Raw genomic sequence first — 18,336 nt, 5'->3', positions numbered from 1 at the left:
CAAACTTTGTGCATTTGTATATAGACATTTGAGATCTTTATGTCTGATTCGGAGTATGCTTCCTATGACTCCTATGTGGTGTTTGAGTTTGTCTTCCTTCCCGTCTTTCCTTACCTCATTATTTGACTTGCTTTCTAGAGGTTTTTGTTTGGAATTAGGTCCTGGAGACTGGTCATCCTCCCCCCTCAATTTTAGTTTAAAGCCCTCATGATAAGTTCAACCAGTCATTATCTGAAAATATTCTTCCCAGTCTTTGTGAGGTGCAGCCCATATTTTGCCAAAAGCCCATCATGGAGTTAGTGCAAACCAGGGTCCATTTTTTTGGGTGACACTAACCCTTTAGCCATTTAAATGATTATCCACTAAGACTCCAAGATCTCTTTCACAGTTACTGACATTAAGCCAAGTTTCATCTAGTCTGTAACTATACATTTGTTTTCTCTTTTTTAAAACAGAAATTTTTATTAGTTTTACCAAATGTTTCAGGAAAGGGGATAATGGATAAAGTTACAAATTTTGACAGCTACATTATGCAGGAAATGGCACTCCCCCCAATTCTCATAACTTTCACTTATTAATACATTAAATAATTACTACTTAGCAATATTTTGACAGCATATTTTTACCTAATATCTTCAAGTAATTTTAATCTATTTTATATCAAACAGAAAAAATTCCCTGTATTAGCAATTGCATTATTTTTCAAATTCACTTTTGTGATCTAAGTTTTCTCAGTGTTGCTTCTTCTCCCCCCACCAGCAAGGCTCCGGCACCTCCCGTGTCTTGTGGATCCTGTGTGGTATCATCGGTACATTTGTTTTTTCTTGCTGAAATGTAAAACTTTACTTTAATCAACTTTGAATTTCATTTTGTTAGATTGGGTTCAGTGTTCAAGTCTGTCAAGATCTTTTTGGATCTTGAGCTTGTCCTCTGGGTGTTGGCTATTAGTGCCAAATTAGTGTTGTCTGCAGATTTGATGAGTCCCCCTTCTATTCCATTGTCTAGATTGTTTATGAAGATATTGAAGAGTACTGGGCCTACAAAGGAACGTTGGGATACCCCACTGCTGACTTCCATCCATGTGAATGTAGTTCCATTGAGGATTACAAATTGAGTACAATTTTTCAGCCAGGTGCAAAGCCACCATGTGGTAGGGCTGCCTATTCCACATTTTTATAGGTTGCCAAGAAATAGGTTGTGATCTACTTTATCAAATGCTTTACTCTAAATATACTGTTTTGAGATCATTTTGCTCATCCACTAATTTAGTCACATTGTTGAAGAATGAAATAAGATTTGTTTGGCATGATTTGTTTTTGACAAACCCATGATGGTTTTTATTTTAACTTGGTTTGCTTCTAGGTGTTCACAGATTTATTGCTCAATTATATTTTTATTATTTTAAGCTTTCCATCATCCATTCTCAAGCACATCATTAATGACATTAATATCCAATTATCTATATGATTATTATCCAACCATTAAAATATTACTAATTTATTATAATCAGTGAACAGCACACAAACACACACACACAGAGAGAGAGAGAGAGAGAGAGAGAGAGAGAGAGAGAGAGAGAGACATGGACCTATATTAAAACTGCCATACTTCTGCCTAGAGTTCAGATAAGAGAGAGAAACCTATAGCTGGGTTATGAGATAAAGAAACTGATAAGGGATTCTCCTAAATATTCAGGGTGAAAAAATGTTGGTAGGAGATTTGTATTTTCAGAAATGTAAAATTCTGTTAATGCAGCATCACAATAAACTAGAATTAGCTCGTTCGGCCATCTTTTGCATCTGCTTTACCGAGGACAACATTACACTGGCAACTTTCTTCCTGGCAAATCCATGTTTTATGGTAATTGCCCTTTTGCTTTCAAGGCCTTTGTGAATAATCTTTGTTTGTTTGTTCTACATTTTTGTATATCCAGTCTAGAATGCTCCATATACTTTACCAATTTCATCTATTATTTATTTTATCAATATTTATATGATTGACAAATTTTAGTGAACCTTTCTTTTGAGGACAGTGATAACACTTGTTCTCGCAACTCCGGATATTTGCAAGTGAGATAAAGGTAGCAGAAAGACTCACGTCTGAAAAAAACAATGTGGGATAGAAAAACCAAGGTTTCTGCTTTTAACATTCTTGTATATTTCTCTTCTAGTTTCATACCTTTCTGGAGAAAAATGAGTTTTGCAACCTTTCCATCATGAAACTGCATTTGGACCAAAATGGTGATGTGGCAGGAGATCTGAACATCGCAAGCTTGATAGTTCTCTACAGGGAGGATCCCATTACAGAGCAACTGGGGAGTTTTGAACGACAGAGACTTAGTATCGACCAAGATGCTCTTTCACACCTTAAGTTGCTCAATAAGGTGAGTGAAACATTGGGGTCTTTTCCCTGTTTTCCAAAGCCTTGAGACACTTTCCAAGTGGCTAAACCAATACAGTGAGAATTGAATGTGGGGAATAGAACCCTTATAGTTTCTTAAATGTCTTGGCACAGTTCAGTACGATTGGCAAGGTATCATTCAGATCAGGAGTGGGATTGAAAAAAATTTGCAACCAGTTCTCTGTCCAGTTGTTGGGTGGGCGTGACCATAGGGCTTATGGCCTACTTGGCCTCCTCACAGGGGAGTTCACCCTTCCCAGGCTTTACAGGCTGTGTTTGAGCCTCCGGGAGGGTGAAAATGGCATCCCCGGGACTTCAGAGGCCCTCTGGAGGCTGGAAACAGGATGATTTCCGGACTTTCTGGGAGGTCTGTTTTTCACCCTCTCCAGGCTCCTGAAGCTTTCCCCAAGTGTCTGGTAGGGCAAAAACTGTCTCCCTTGGCCTCCTGAGGTCCCCCAGTCCTTGCTACAACCCGTTTGGCGAACCAGATGCAAAATTAGCATCCAGTTCACTCCAACCGGTCTGAACAAGCTGAATCCCACCCTTCTTCACATTCTGTAATATAGAGCACTGTTTCCAATTGATTCAGCTATCTCCTATGTGGGATGCTAGGTGATAATTCTTTAGGACATGAATCCTGGTTATTTTGTGTCCCCTGTGCAACTGGTATCTGTATAAAACAGATATACAGATTATGTATGGGATTTTGGTGCTGATAGCATCATCCTGTCTTGTTTACTTGCCTAAGATTAGCCTAGGTTCCCAGTGAAGTGAAAGAGGCAAGGTGTCAGGGAAGAGGCCAGACACAAGGATAACTCTAATCAAGACTGGACATGCTTCCTGTTGGCACCCTTGGGGAATATGCTTTGGAATTCAGGTTTAGTTTGTCATGACTGGGCAAGTTTATATTCTTAAATAGACCATACTGGTCAGAATTTTCCACAGTTGTCTTTCATGCTTTGGAGACAGGAGAATAGGTCTTCTGCTCCTAGTGAGAAAGTCCAAGGCCTTCTATTCACAAGAAATTATTATGACTGTTCTGATGTTCCCTGACCAGAAAACTGAAGCACTGAAACCAGGATTGATCCAAAGAAAAGCCCGTCTTCATAATGGAAGAAATGAGGGACAATTTGAAAAAAAGTTACTCAGATTTGATCTTTCGCTCATCACTTCATATGGAACATCCTTGAATGCAATTGTTTATCTTGATTGTCAGCTACCTTAAGTTTCTCTGGGAAAAAGCAGATTCCATATTTACCCAATAATAAATGTAGCTCTGTCTTTTCATGCTAATTGGTGTCTCCTAATGGTGGTTGTTCAACAGAAAAAAAACCCTTTTTGTGGAGACAAGATCTGTTTCTTAGATCTTGCTTGATCTTAGAAACATCTCTTTATGTCAAAATGGTTTATATTCACGTCACATGTGATACAGCAAAAAGTGCCTGACTTACCATTTTTGAGGCTTATGTTCTCATGACTCAGCTCCCTTTCATCTCTCTCTAGTTTTGGAAACTAGGTAGTCAGTTTTGCTCTTACTTCGCCAGTATGGTGTCCGTATAAAATTAGTAAATAAATATACAAATGAACAAAGAACAGTTGACAGCCTAACTTTGTAATGAAGTTTTCCTTTATTGAAGATGGTCTGGACCACTTTCAAATGGGGATCGTCTAGAAATGTAACATGTAGCCCAAAAGAAACCTTTTCAGACCTAACTGGTCACAGATTTGTTCACCACAGTTTTATTCCATTTTAATAAATCTTGTAAAATAGAAAAAATCATAAACTTTTTAGAATAAATTTCATTCTAACCTTTAATACGAATACAACATCTCACTTTCAATTCATGGGTAAATGAAGAAAGCAGGAGTGCATGGTAATAGAACCATGTGGAGAACCACTATTTGTCACTTCATGCTAATTCTTTTCTCAATTACTCAGTCCAGAATTTAGTAAGTACAAATGTTCTGTATAGGAATCAGATATTCTGGAAGCAAAGGGAGAAACTAATGGAGAATCTGTCAGTTGTTGTATCCCCTGAAACATTGAGAGTTACTTAAAAAGTTATTATTTACCTACCGTATTTTCGGAGTATAAGGGGGTGAAAATCTGGGTGCGTCTCATACACTGAATACAGTATCTTTTACAGTATGTTTTGCCTCCCAAAACACCACCTTCTTCACCAAAATGGCCTGTTTTTTGCTAAATTTTACCCCCCCTGCCCAGCTCCCAGGAGCACTCTATAACCTTCATAATGTCCTTCTTTTGACACAAAACGGGCCCATTTTCATGAAAAATGGGCTGGTTTTTGCTTATTTTTGCCCCCCAACCCCTCCAGAAAACACTCTACAAGTCTTCTAAGGCCTATTCATGCCATCAGGGGACGGGGAGGAATGGGCCTGTTTGATGGAAAACAGGCCGTTTTTCGGAGGCTTGCAGAGTGCAAAAACTTTTTAAAAAAATTTGCCTCTACAAAATCTTGGTGCATCTTATACTTTGGTGCGTCTTATACTCCGAAAAATATGGTAAGTGAAGTCCAGCAACTACTTGACTAATGTTCGTGTCTGCCTCCATTTTTCATTGAGGGTTAGTTCTAACATACTTCATTTGTCATTCCTTGTTTTCTTAGTCTCTGCCTCAGTCCAAATGTGTGGAAAATTGTCATCCTGGATTTTTCAAGCAAGCTCGGCAAGGAGAGCCAGTTTGCTGCTATGACTGTGTTCCTTGTCCAGAGGGGACCATCTCCACTGAGGAAGGTGGGTGTTACCAGAGAAAAGGGTACTGGATTCAACCAGAGCATTTTGATCAATGTGCATTTAAAAGAGACATCTGTGGTTCACAATTTTGTGGTTCTCAATTTTCAAAGTGCCAAATTTCTTCCATAACGGGAGGAATAAGGAAAAGATTTTGAATGATGAGGTAGGAAGAGATAGAAGAACAGGGTGGATTGTACAAGATTATTTGCATCAGAGGAAAATTTTCTTTTCTTGCCAGTTTGGAGCCGTCCTCCCATGTTTATTGATCTTAGGAACATCTGCATTCTTTGAAATTGAGAAATGGTTTCAGATCAATGGCATTTCCTCACCAAGACTTTCCATAAAAGATGTGGAAGAAGGGACATATATTTACCATTATTATTATGAACAGTTACTAGTGTGGCTAAGTCCATGGCTGGATATCTGGACCATTTAGCCATTGGGCAGCAATATTCTTGAATTGATGTATTTCAAGCAGAGATCCAGGGAACGTTCTGAGGTGGATTTCCATTGGAACATGTTATAAAGTTTGTGGGATGATCCCAGTGTAACAGTTAGTATTGTCAACCTGCTCCTATTGGTTTTTTTCAATATTGGCACCTGCCATGGTTGGTCAGTATCATCTGAAATCCAAAGAAGATCTTTCTTGGAAGGTGAAAAGAGATATAAAATAAATATTACTTTCTTTTTTCTCAGATACTGAAAAATGTACCAAGTGCCCAGATGATCAATATCCTAACCAGAACAGAGTCCAATGTATACAGAAAATAATAACCTTTCTGTCTTATGAAGAACATCTGGGCATCATCCTGGTCTCCTTTGCACTACTCTTGTTCCTAACTACAGGATTCATTTTATTCATATTCATTAAATACTTTGAAACTCCCATTGTCAAAGCCAACAACCGAGACCTCTCTTTCATCCTCCTGATTTCCCTCTTGCTTTGCTTCTTGTCCTCCTTTTTCTTCATTGGACGGCCAAGGAAAGTCACCTGTCTTCTCCGACAAATACTGTTCAGCATTGTATTCTCAACAGCCGTCTCTTCTGTGTTGGCCAAAACAATCACAGTAGTGCTGGCATTCCTAGCCTCAAAACCTGGGAACAGTGTGAGAAGATGGTTGGGGAAGAGCTTGGCCAACTCCATCATTCTTTCTGGTTCTGCTGGCCAAATTTTCATCTGTGCCTTATGGCTGGGAATTTCTCCCCCTTTCCCTGACTCTGACTTACACTCCCAGCCTGGAGAGATCATCCTGCAATGCAATGAAGGCTCTATCACCATGTTTTATGTTGTCCTTGGCTATATGTGTTTCCTAGCTGCCATTTGCTTCACTGTGGCTTTCCTGGCCAGGAACCTTCCTGGGGCCTTCAATGAAGCCAAACTGATTACCTTCAGCATGCTGGTCTTCTGCAGTGTTTGGGTCTCCTTCCTGCCCACTTATCTGAGCACCAAAGGAAAGTCCATGGTGATTGTTCAAGTCTTCTCCATCTTGACCTCTAGTGCTGGACTGCTGGGTTGCATCTTTTTCACAAAGTGCTACATTATCATCCTGAGGCCAGATCTAAACACTAAGGAACATCTAATGATAAAAGTAGAGAAATGACTGTAAAATTGTTTCTTAGGCTGATAGCTATTACCTTCTTTATTGCAGTTACTGGTGTTTTGTATTCTTCCTTTGAATCAATGTGACAATTAAGGTTGTTTAAAATTGAAGGAAATAAACATAGGAAAGCAATAACATTAATCAAATTAAATTATCATTATCAGTAAAATAAACCAATTAATAATTGAAATCGTTCAGGAATGAACGAGCTCAGAAATAAGACTGTAAACTCTAAATCTGTGTGAATATGACTCTTTTCTTGAAAGTAGGTATGAGCAGTGGAGCTTGGTGTCAAGATCATACTGATGACTCAAACTTGCAACACTCTGGATATATATACCAGTTTTTTCTGGAGGTATTAGGTGACTTCATAGACCTTATGGACCTCAGAATTCCATTACTCTCTATTGAGTCATAGCTATCCTATCATCCTTTCTGGACATGTCCAAAATGTAGTGACCCTGCTAAAGGACAGCATCTGGAAGGCTTAACACTGTGTGCGAAGACTTGATCCACATAAGGAAATGGAAAACAGCCATGAATCAGATTTGTCTCTTATCCAAAGAAGCTATATGATCCTCTTGTCCCTAGATGGGAAGCTTTCAGCATTCTGCTGTGTGAATGGGAAAATAATCCAAGATAGAAAGTGGCAGGATGGAATCCCAGAGTCTTCACTGTCTAGGGAGCTGCAGGAAGTGCACCTTTTCTGGAAGCTACCTAGAGAGCAACTGTCTTTGCCACACCCAAACCTAGGGAAAGGATGGGAGATAATAACCAACAGGGAAGGAAGTAAAGATGGAGGTCCATTCTCTGGTACACTACATTTACACAACACATTGGAACTTCCTATTCCTTCTAATAGCAGTTTCAAATCGGTACAATTCTCCTTATGTCATTTCCCCTTCTAATATATTTCATTTGAATTTCACCATTTTTAACCCTTTTATTTTACTCACCTATCTGATATATTGGATGATTATCTCTGATAAGTTTAAACTCTCTTGAGTGTGTGTGTGTGTGTGTGTGTGTGTGTGTGTGTGTGTGTAGGTGTGTGTATAGGTATATTTGTTTTTGTAGATTTTCACGGGTGTAAGTATGCTGGTTTTGTTGTATTCGGGTCTTTTCCCGTGTAAGGTTGAGATTGTCTTTGCAACGTTTCGGCAGGATCTCACGTGCCATCTTCAAGCGTGGGCCACGCTTGTAGATGGCAGGTGAGATCCTGCCGAAACGTTGCAAAGACAATCTCAACCTTACACGGGAAAAGACCCGAATACAACAAAACCAGTGTGTGTGTGTGTGTGTGTGTGTGTGTGTGACAACTCCTGGTATGCCCAAATATGGGAGGGAGCTCACTCCTCCCTCTTTCTGTCCTTCGGCTCATCACAGAAAACCATGCAGGCAGAAACCCATATTTTTATTTTTAATGTTGCCTTTTTATATTTGTGTTGTATTTGTACTGATAAATAAATAAAGGGAGACTAGTATGGATCCATTTCAAGCTATTTAGCTCTCATCAGCTAGCCATACTTTTACTGGGATTTGAACCTGGGATGTGTTACATATTAGGCAGACTTGCTAGCCACTACACCACCAGTTCTCCTCCTTTTATCAGCTAAGCCAGGGAAATAAGTTTGTGTTTGTGTTATTTCTACTTACTGGGATTTGAACCTGGGCTGTATTATATCTTAGGCAGGAGTCTTAGCCACTAAGCCACAGGCTCTCCTCCTTATCATTCATATATATATAGGTTCAAATCCCAGTAGGGGTATGGCTAGCTGATGAGAGCTAAATAGCTTGAAATAGATCTATACTAGTCTCCCTTTATTTTTTTATTAGCACAAATACAACAATATAACACACACACACACACACACACACACACATTATATGTTAATTTTCCTTAACTTCTGTTTTTGGGCTTTATTGGCTTCTTTCATTGATCCTTGTTTCTTTCCTCCAAACACCTGTACCATTTCCCCCATATTTCATAATATTCTGTTTCTTCTTTTCCCTAGATTTCTTTTGTTAGTTTGTCCATTTTGGCACAGTCCATGACCTTTCTTATTATTTCATCTTCACTTGGTATCAACTTATTTTTCCATTTTTGAGTGAAGGCAATCTTTGCTGCTGTAATTATGTGTAGAATTAAATAATAGTTTTATTTTTTCTATCTATCTATCTATCTATCTATCTATCTATCTATCTATCTATCTATCTATCATCTATCTATCTATCTATCTGTTAGATTCAGGCAATGAGAGGACAGACTCCAGACGATAGTGACATAACAGCTCTTTATTAGTCAGGTTGTAGTGATCCAGCTGAATACGGGGTCCTGCAGCTCCCCTTTTATGGGGATCTGGCAGACCTCCCGTCCAATCAGAACAACCCCTTGTTCCCGCCCTAGTGGCGGACCTGAGTGGAGACTACAGCAGTTTATGTAAATATCTAACACCCCTCCCCTCTTAGATGGAGTGTTCCGGTTAGTTACAAAGTCCTGTAAGTATGCGGGTTTCTGTCTTGCTCGGGTGGATCTGCGTAATTCTGGTTGTGCCGGAACAGGTGCAGGATCGGAGTGTCCTTTGGGATCGGAGTGTCCTTTTTGTTCCTCCGTCCTGGTCGGGAATTGTTGACTCCCTTCGCTTGGGAGCTGCTCCGTTCTTACGTTGACCTCTGGTTCCACCCTTGGTTCCGCTGTGCCGTAGTCGTCTGTGATGGGCGTGTCGGGTTGTTGTGTCAGCCATCTTTCCGATGGTATCAGTTCCTCGTTTGATGATTGTAGGTTGGAGTGTGTCAGGCGACCTCGGAGTTGGTCGATGTGTCTTTTCCAGTTCCTACCGTCTTCCAGTTCTAACAAGTAGGAACGAGGTCCGGTGATGCCTATTACCTTTGCCGGAATCCACAGTGTCCCCCCTGCATAGTTGTGGGCGTATAAAGAATCCCCTATGCTAAAATTTCAAATTTTGCTCATAGAGTCTGGGGGCGATGTGGCAGAGTAATTTGGGTGTAGCCTGTCTAGGTGAGACCTTAGTCGGCGACCCATGAGGAGTTCAGCAGGGCTCCTTCCCGTCGTGGCGTTAGGGGTAATGTGTTGAATTAAAAGATAGTGGTCAACCCGTGTTTGCCAATCACCCGGGCCCATCCTAGTGAGGGCCTCTTTTGCTGCGCACACCATTCTTTCCGCCTGACCATTTGATGCCGGATGGAATGGTGCGACGAGGGCATGCCGAATTCCTTGACTTGCTAAAAAGGATTCGAATTGCATGGCCATGAACTGGGGCCCGTTGTCGGATACCAGGAGGTCGGGCAGGCCGTGCGTGGCGAAAAGTCACCGTAGTACCTTGATAACCGCCTCTGCCGTGATCGAGGTCATCAGGACTACTTCTAACCATTTGGAGTATGCATCCACAACTATTAAAAATGTTTGTCCCTGAACTGGTCCTGCGAAGTCTATGTGTATTCGCGACCAGGGTGCTTGCGGTTTGTCCCACTCCATAGCGGGCGCTTCTGGGGGGGCTGGTCGGGATTCCTGGCACGGATTGCAAGTGGCCACCCATTCCTCTATCTCCTTGTCCATGTTCGGCCACCACATGTAGCTCCTAGCCAATGCTTTCATCCTTACGATCCCTGGATGCCCTACATGCAAAGCTTCTAATACATTTATCCGCAGTTTGTGCGGTACAACAACTCGATCCCCCCACAATAAACAACCTTTCAAAACCGACAGTTCATCACGCTTAGACCAAAACAGTTTGAATTCGGGTCCCACAATCGGCCACCCCCTCCATACCCAAGTTTGCACTTCTCTGATTACGTTGTCCTTAGCAGAAAACCTAGCAACGTCCGCAGAAGATACTGGTCCTGTGTCCAAACAGTCAATCAAAAGGACTGATACTTCTGGAGTGGGGTCAGCCAACAGTTCCGGTAACGGGCAGCGGCTGAGCGTGTCCGCGTGCCCCAACATAGAACCCGGTCGGTGTACCAGTTTATAGGAATACGCAGCCAGGAAAACAGTCCACCTGGTCATGCGCGGGGAGAGGGAGACCGGTGTGGGACGGTTTCCCACCAGTAGACCCAGCAATGGTTTGTGGTCCATTATATGTTCAAAATTGCAGCTGTAGAGATATTCGTGAAAACGCTTGACTCCTGCCACAGCGGCTAACGCCTCCCTGTCCAGTTGGCTGTAGTTGGGTTCCACCGAAGACAATGTCCTTGAGTAGAAAGTGATGGGGGCTTCGTTTCCGTTTGGCATTCTGTGGTTGAGTACTGCGCCGACACCGAAAGGTGAGGCATCACAAGTCAACACCAGCGGTAGGGTTTGGCTGTATTGGATCAGCAGAGAGTCGGCCGTCAGCAGGCGCTTGACTGCGGCGAAGGCGGTCGTCTCAGGACGTCCCCAGGTCCATTTAGCATTCTTTGCTAGAAGTCGGTGCAACGGTTCAGCAACGGTGGCTTTCTGTCTGAGAAAGACACTGTAGAAGTTAAGAAGTCCGAGGAAGGCCTGCAACTCGGTCTGATTTCGTGGTGTGGGGGCGTCCTGAATTGCCTTAATTTTTTTTGATATCGGGTGTATTCCCAGTCTATCGATCCTATAACCCAGGAATTCTATGCTGGGTACGTTAATTTGGCATTTTTCCTTTTTCAGGCGGAGACCCTTTTCTCAAATTCTGACCAAAACAATCCTAACACGCTTTAATAGTTGCTCCTCATTTGCAGCCGATACTAAGATGTCGTCGAAATAAGGGACGACTCCTAGTATGCCCTGCTAAAGCCGTTCCATGACGCTTTGGAACAATCCCGGAGCAATGCTCACGCCGAATTGTAAGCGGTTGCATTTAAAAGCACCCCTGTGCGTCACTATGGTTTGGGCCTCTGCCGTGGCGCTATCCACTGGCAGCTGCTGATAAGCTTGTGCCATGTCTAGTTTTGCAAAAAAAAATTCCTGGCCCCTACGAGTGCAAGAGGTGCTGTACTATGCGCACACGATAAGCGCTCTGTTGGAGAGCGACATTAATTGTGCATTTATAGTCCGCGCAGATGCGGACTGACCCGTCTGGCTTAACCGGGGTCACGATTGGGTTTTCCCAGCGAGCATGGTCCACTGGTTCGAGGATTCCTTGCTCCACCAGCTTATCAATTTCCGTATCAATTTTGGGTCGGAGCGCAAAAGGCACTCTCCTAGGTTTGAGTCTGATAGGCGCCACATTTGGATCAAAATTAAATGAAATTGGTTTTCCCACGTACTTACCAAGGCCGGGGTTGAACACATCCTCGAACTCCTTAAAAATTCCTTCAGCGCTGCTGTTTCCCATGGTGTTGATTCCTGTAACTTCCAGCCCCAGGGCTTCGAACCAATCCAGTCCCAGGAGGCTTTGCAGTGGCGCCCTGGCTATGGTCACGGGCAGCTGGGCTGTGATATCTTTGAACTGGACTCGGAACGTGCCTTGACCCACGATGGGGACCCTGTTCCTCTGGTAATCGCGAAGCAGGATGTCTGGTGTCTTCAGTTGGTGCTTCTTTAGGTTGGGAATCGCCTTCTTCATCGCTGACCACGAGATGATCATCAGTGATGATCCCGTGTCGACTTCAAGCTCGCACGGGGAGTCCTCCAGGAGGACAGTGAGTTTCAGCTTTTTAGGTCGCTTTGTGCAGACCTGCCCTATCGTTGTGAGATAGGTTCTTAGTGGTTCTCTCTGGGAATACTCTCTCTCGGCTCTCTGGGAATACTCTCTCTCGGCTGACTCCCTTGGTTCTCTCTCTGGGCGCCCTTTGTTTTTTCGCCAAGCCCCTGGGGTGGGCTTCTGTCGGCGATAAGATGGCGGTTGCCATGTTATAGCAGGGACTTCGCTCCGACATGGTTCCCTTCGCAGCTTGCGCAGGGCGGCAAACGGGATTCAAATTTTTGCGCCGGTTTCGTGTGGCTACTGCGCATGCGATGGCTGTCTTTGCACTCGCTGTTCTCGGTCTCCTGATCGGTGGCCTCATGATGCACCCGGGTCTGTCTGGTTCCAGATTGGGGTGCGCTGTACCCGCGTTGCAGCGTTTCTGTAGATCTGTCCGCTGATTCCGAAGCTCTTGCCTCATCTAGTGTGATTTGCAGGTTTAAGTTGGGTTTGGCCAACAACCGTTTCTGCAAAGTAATGTCCCGTAATCCGCATATGAGGCGTGCTAGGATGTGCTCATCCAGATCCCTGAATTTGCAATGTGTTGCTGCTTTTTGGAGCGCTGCAACGTACTGGTTGATGGATTTGTCCGCCTTCTGGTTCCTCATGTTGAATTCGTGGTGGCGAACGTGGCAGGAAGGTTTTGGCACGAAATGCGTCTGAAGCGTTTGTTGTAGCGCCGTCCATGTTACCGCCTGGATGGGGGTTGGCTCCGATAGATCCCTGGCCATCTCGAAGACCTCTCGACCGCAGTAGCTCAGGAACATATTCTTTTTCCAGGAGTCTGGTACTACCATGAGATCGTTTGCCTCGAGGAAGCATTTGAATCTCAGCATGTAGGATTCCCAATGCTCGGCTACTGGGTTGTACGGGGTTGGTGGAGCGTGCATCGCCATCTTGTCTTGCGTTCGAATTTGCCGCGCTGAGATGGCTGCCGAAATTTCTGCCAAAATCCGGGGCTGGATCGAATCCGTGGATTCTTGCTAGTAGATCTTCGTCCTATCTGCCTCTCGATTCCACCTTCGTCGCCAGTGTTAGATTCAGGCAACGAGAGGACAGACTCCAGATGATAGTGACATAACAGCTCTTTATTAGTCAGGTTGTAGTGATCCGGCTGAATACGGGGTCGTGCAGCTCCCCTTTTATGGGGAGCTGGCAGACCTCCCGTCCAATCAGAACAACCCCTTGTTCCTGCCCTAGTGGCAGACCTGAGTGGAGACTACATCAGTTTATGTAATTATCTAACTCTATCTGTCTGTCTGTCTATCTATCTATCTATCTATCTATCTATCTATCTATCTATCTATCTATCTATCTATCTATCTATCTATCTATCATCTATCAAGCACCCCTCTCGCTACCACCTTAATCATAGCTGGAGCTGTATTTGGAATAAAGTTTCTCTGTGCATTCAGATGTTTAATGGAAGGCATCTCTTTGTGTTTATTTTTCCATATGGCTTTTTATCAGTTCCAAGATCCATTCAAAATGTCTTGAGATTTGAGATAACGTGGGCAAATGAACCAGAGATACTTCGTTAATTCCCAGGGCCATAGATTCAATTGATATGGGATCTTTTGCCTGAAATCTGCAATTTTAAAATTGTGGGCCTATATTTCTGCCCAAATCAAGTGTTAGGAAAAAAAGCTTCCAGCTATTCCATCTCCCATTACCTAATCAAAGCTCAGGTCATTTCTGAGGCCAATGCCTGCAGGGTTTGAGATCTTCTGGACTAAGTTCCCTCCTAACAGACAATTCATTTTTCTTCTTCACTGATGGCCCATAGGGGTCTCCGGAGTCTGAGGCAATCCCATCTCTGCCACCAATTGTTGAAAAGTAAATAAGTAAAAAAAGTAGATTGATACAAAATCACTGCAAACTTGAACAGGTGATTTGAGTTTTGTGTGTGCAGTGGCTCAGGAGACATTTTTATTTCACAAGAGGAATGCTTACATATTTTTTTAAAAAAGCAATTGTAAATTATTCTTTTAACTAATGACAAAATTAATCTTAATATGAAAACTGTTTCCTATTTCAGCTCTCTGTTATTTATAAGCTCATTTTTCACACTACGGTCATGTGACAAAGAAAGTATACCCTCTTTTGAGTTCTCTTCACCTCTGGCTTCTCCTTTTTGGCTTTCTTTTTGTAAAACAAATGATGGCAAGGTTGTAATATATCAGGTGCGGTTATTCATCTGAGCTTGTATTTACCTATTTTTAAGAACTGTTGAGGACCAGATGACAATGTCCTGATATGTAAATCCATGGAACTCAAAGAGGCTGTACTTATTTTTTCACAGATTAATGTCCATTTTCATTGTATCTTGCTTCTTTTTATCTGTTGTTAGTTTCTATTTTCTATTTTCCTTCTGTCAAAGTCTTGAAATTTTCCTTACGTTTTAAAATATTTTTAAACATTATTTTTTCCCCCCTACTCTACTTCTGCTTCTGGGCTGCATTCTGATCAGTTTCCTAAAAGAGATACAATTTTCCACTTCAACTCATCCAGTTCTAAGAGAAGGCAAGAGACCTACCTCTTTCTCTCTTTCTAGTAGTGCCTCTATTCCTGGCCTGCCTCATCATCATGGCAGCCCAGCAGCCGCCAATCAAACAGGAGGGAAGACAACAATGGTTGCCTGGAAACTCAGCCACCAATCAGCCTCATAGAGAAGAGCTTTGAATAAACAAAGATGGGGTGGAGGGAAGGAGGGTATCAAATAAGGATAAAATTAAAATGTTTTTTTTTACTGATGATAAAGAGACAAAAACTCCCAGAAATGCAGACAGAGGGGAGGCTGAAGAGTTTCCCCCATCTAAACATGGCTGCCATGATGACATTTTCCCCAAGTGGAACCTTTGGGGCAAGTGGGAGCAATGGGCCAATGGGGGCCCCTCAGGATGCATCTTCCTAAGAGTCCTAGAGAATTGCTTCCAGGGAGAGGCCAATTGCATGTTTATAATCACCATTCACCTACTGTGTTTCCCTGAAAATAAGACAAAGATCAATGTGGCTTTTTAGTTAAATGACAAAAGATGACAATGTGAGAATTGTATTGGATGTCATAGTACAGTGATGGTTAACCTTCTTGTTGACATGTGCCACAAGTGGGGGGAGCACAGGGGACTCACGCATGTGCATGTCCACACCTGTAATGTAATGCTAGCCAGCTGGTGGCACATGCACATGTGCGGTGGAGCTGAGCTGGGCAACGGCTCATGTGCCTGCAGAGAGGGTTCCTCATGCCACCTGTGGCACATGTGTCATGCGTTCGCCATCCCGGTCATATATATTTAAAACAACATAACAAAAACAGATGCAGAGAAAGCCATTGATAAATTGCATCGGCCTTTTTTGCTTAAAGTTCTGGAAGATATGAACCTTGCTGAGAAATTCCTCAGCCTTGCTGAGAAATCTGACACTAGTCAGAAGGCTGAAATTATGGTTAATGGTGATCTAACTAAACCATAATAAACATCTAGAAGTGGACAAGGTTTTCCTTTGCCCTCTTTGCTGTTTATTTTGGCTCTTGAGGTGTTGGCTTGTCATGGCCCAGGAGAAAGGAGAGCAGAAGGGGAGTTTCTGTTAGGTTAGTTGCCTAGCAACAGAGTCAAGATTCCGATCAGTGACAGTTGGCTGCAGCAAATTTTGGAGGAGTGTTAGCCTATTGAAGATACTGTTGGTTTCCTCTCTTCTCTTTGCTGGGAATGCCATTTACTCAGATGTAATAATAATAATAATAATAATAAATTTATTTCTTAGCCGCACCCTCTCCCGAAGGACTCGGGGCGGCGTACAATAAAACACATAAAAAACAATATGGACAATACACACACAGAATAAACGAACACGCGTACATGGAGGAGGTATAAAGATAAGAAAAGACAGTTAAAACATAGTTTAAAATCCCCTAATAAAAAGTCTAAAAGTCACAAAAATTAAAAAACCCGTCAGGAGCAGTGTGAACGAACTATGGTTGAGCCAGGCCACATGTGATCCCTGTGTATGAATTTCACTCTTGTGATGGCTTAGAACCATGACCTTGCTCTTGATCCTTGGAGCTCCTTTGCACACTCCTCTTTGGAAAACATCATTTGCAGAATGAAGTTGCTCTGAATGACTAATTTAAAGAAAAGTTGGCACATGAGATTCTTCACAAAATAACAAAAACGAAATGTCTGGGCACAATGCAAGGAATAACTCACCCGTGTTTGCATATAGATGGGCACCAGTGACATGCGGTAAGGTTTATGGCTGGTGAGGCTGGTGACGTCATCAAACTTCTCCAATCGGACTTCACCGGAGCTGGCACCGGAGCTGGCAACCGCCAGCCCGTCACCAGGGAGAGTCAGTGAGATGAACCGCGTGGTTGCTCTGATCGCCAGCCTCAGATCATCACGAGCCGCGGTCCCCTTCTCTTGCACATGTGGTTCCCCTCCTTCCTAAGCCAACATGAAGGGGACCGCGGCTATGCTGATCTGAGGCTGGCGCTGAGGAGCCTCCTGCACACGTGGTCCCATTCCCCTTGCAAGGATCCCAGGCTCGCCCGATGCAAAACATGGAGAGTTTTGGGGCTGCTGCTGCGATGTTCAGGGAGGCTAAACCAAGCCGCACGCCTCTCCCAGCCACTTTCGCGGCTTCCCGGAGTATTTATTTTTCTTTTCATGATGCTCTGCCTCCCCTGCCTCCCCTGACTACACATCACTGATGGGCACCTATAATAGCAAAAGGCCAGAGTCCATAACAAACTTGTTGTTATGCCTGCCACACCTCACCCATTTGTAGTATAAGAAAACATCACCTGTGGAACCCTTGAAGAATGTGGGTGCATGGCCTCATTTGAAAGATGCTGAGAAAACACTGAGATGGAGACAAGGTCTTTACTTCTATTGTGGTGGCCAGGGACATATAGCAGCAACATTCCTTGCCCAGAAAACCAGCCCTGACCTGTTGGGAAATGGTTCAGGTCTAGGTGGTATCCTAAATCAGGGTCAGGTTCTGGCAAGGCAAGCCAAACACCATCCCACTCCCTCAAAATACCTAGTGGTTTCTGTGCAATTCCTAGTGAGGAAAATGAGTCTGGGTTCTGCTGCTCATTGTCCACACTTAGGAATGATGGAAAACATAGAAATTGTAATTTGATTCAGTGCTGTCACAGGCAAAGTGAAATTTGGTACATTGTGCCTTGGAGATATACTCCCAATAATTAAGATGAGAAGGAGAGGGAGAAGTTGGGGTAAGAAAACAAAAGTTGTCAAACTCTCTCCATCTACAGAGAGAGAGAGAGAGAGAGAGAGAGAGAGAATGATTGGCACTTCTATTGAGCACCTCTCTGTGTCTCAAGAACCTTGGTAGAGGTGAGATGATGGGGACAGAAGGAAAGATGGTTTAGGGTGCTTCTAGTTTTGGTTCTCAAGCCGAGTCAACTAAAGCAGACTTCCCCAGATTATGTCATAGGCTTTTTCTTGGAAAGCTTTGTAGAGGTAGAAATATGAAAAGATGAAAGGACATTTTACTATGCTTGGTGGATATATAAAAAAGCTTTAAAATTTTATTTCAAATACCTACATTTAAAGAGAGGATTTAAAAGATAAACATTCAATTTAAGACAGAACATTTCCTTTTAGGATTGATGGAAAATATAGAAAAATAATAATAATGGAAGACTTTCAATTTATGATTAATGTAGCAATTAATTACTATAGTCTATGCACAAAGATAAATTTAGCACTACCTATCAAGGAGGAATGGCTGGTGAAATCGACAGAACTTGCCAAGATGGACAAACTGACTTCTTATCAGAGAAAGGGTAATATCTGGCTTTATTGATGACTGAAACTTCCATAGTGTCTTTTTGTGTAAAAAGCCCACCAAAATCAACTTGTGATTTATTCTTTTAATTATTGGACATGATAGAT

Source organism: Natrix helvetica, assembly GCF_964273705.1.
Source record: "Natrix helvetica genome assembly, chromosome: 1".
Lineage (NCBI taxonomy): Eukaryota > Metazoa > Chordata > Lepidosauria > Squamata > Natricidae > Natrix > Natrix helvetica.
Note: the sequence above shows the minus strand (reverse complement) of the source record.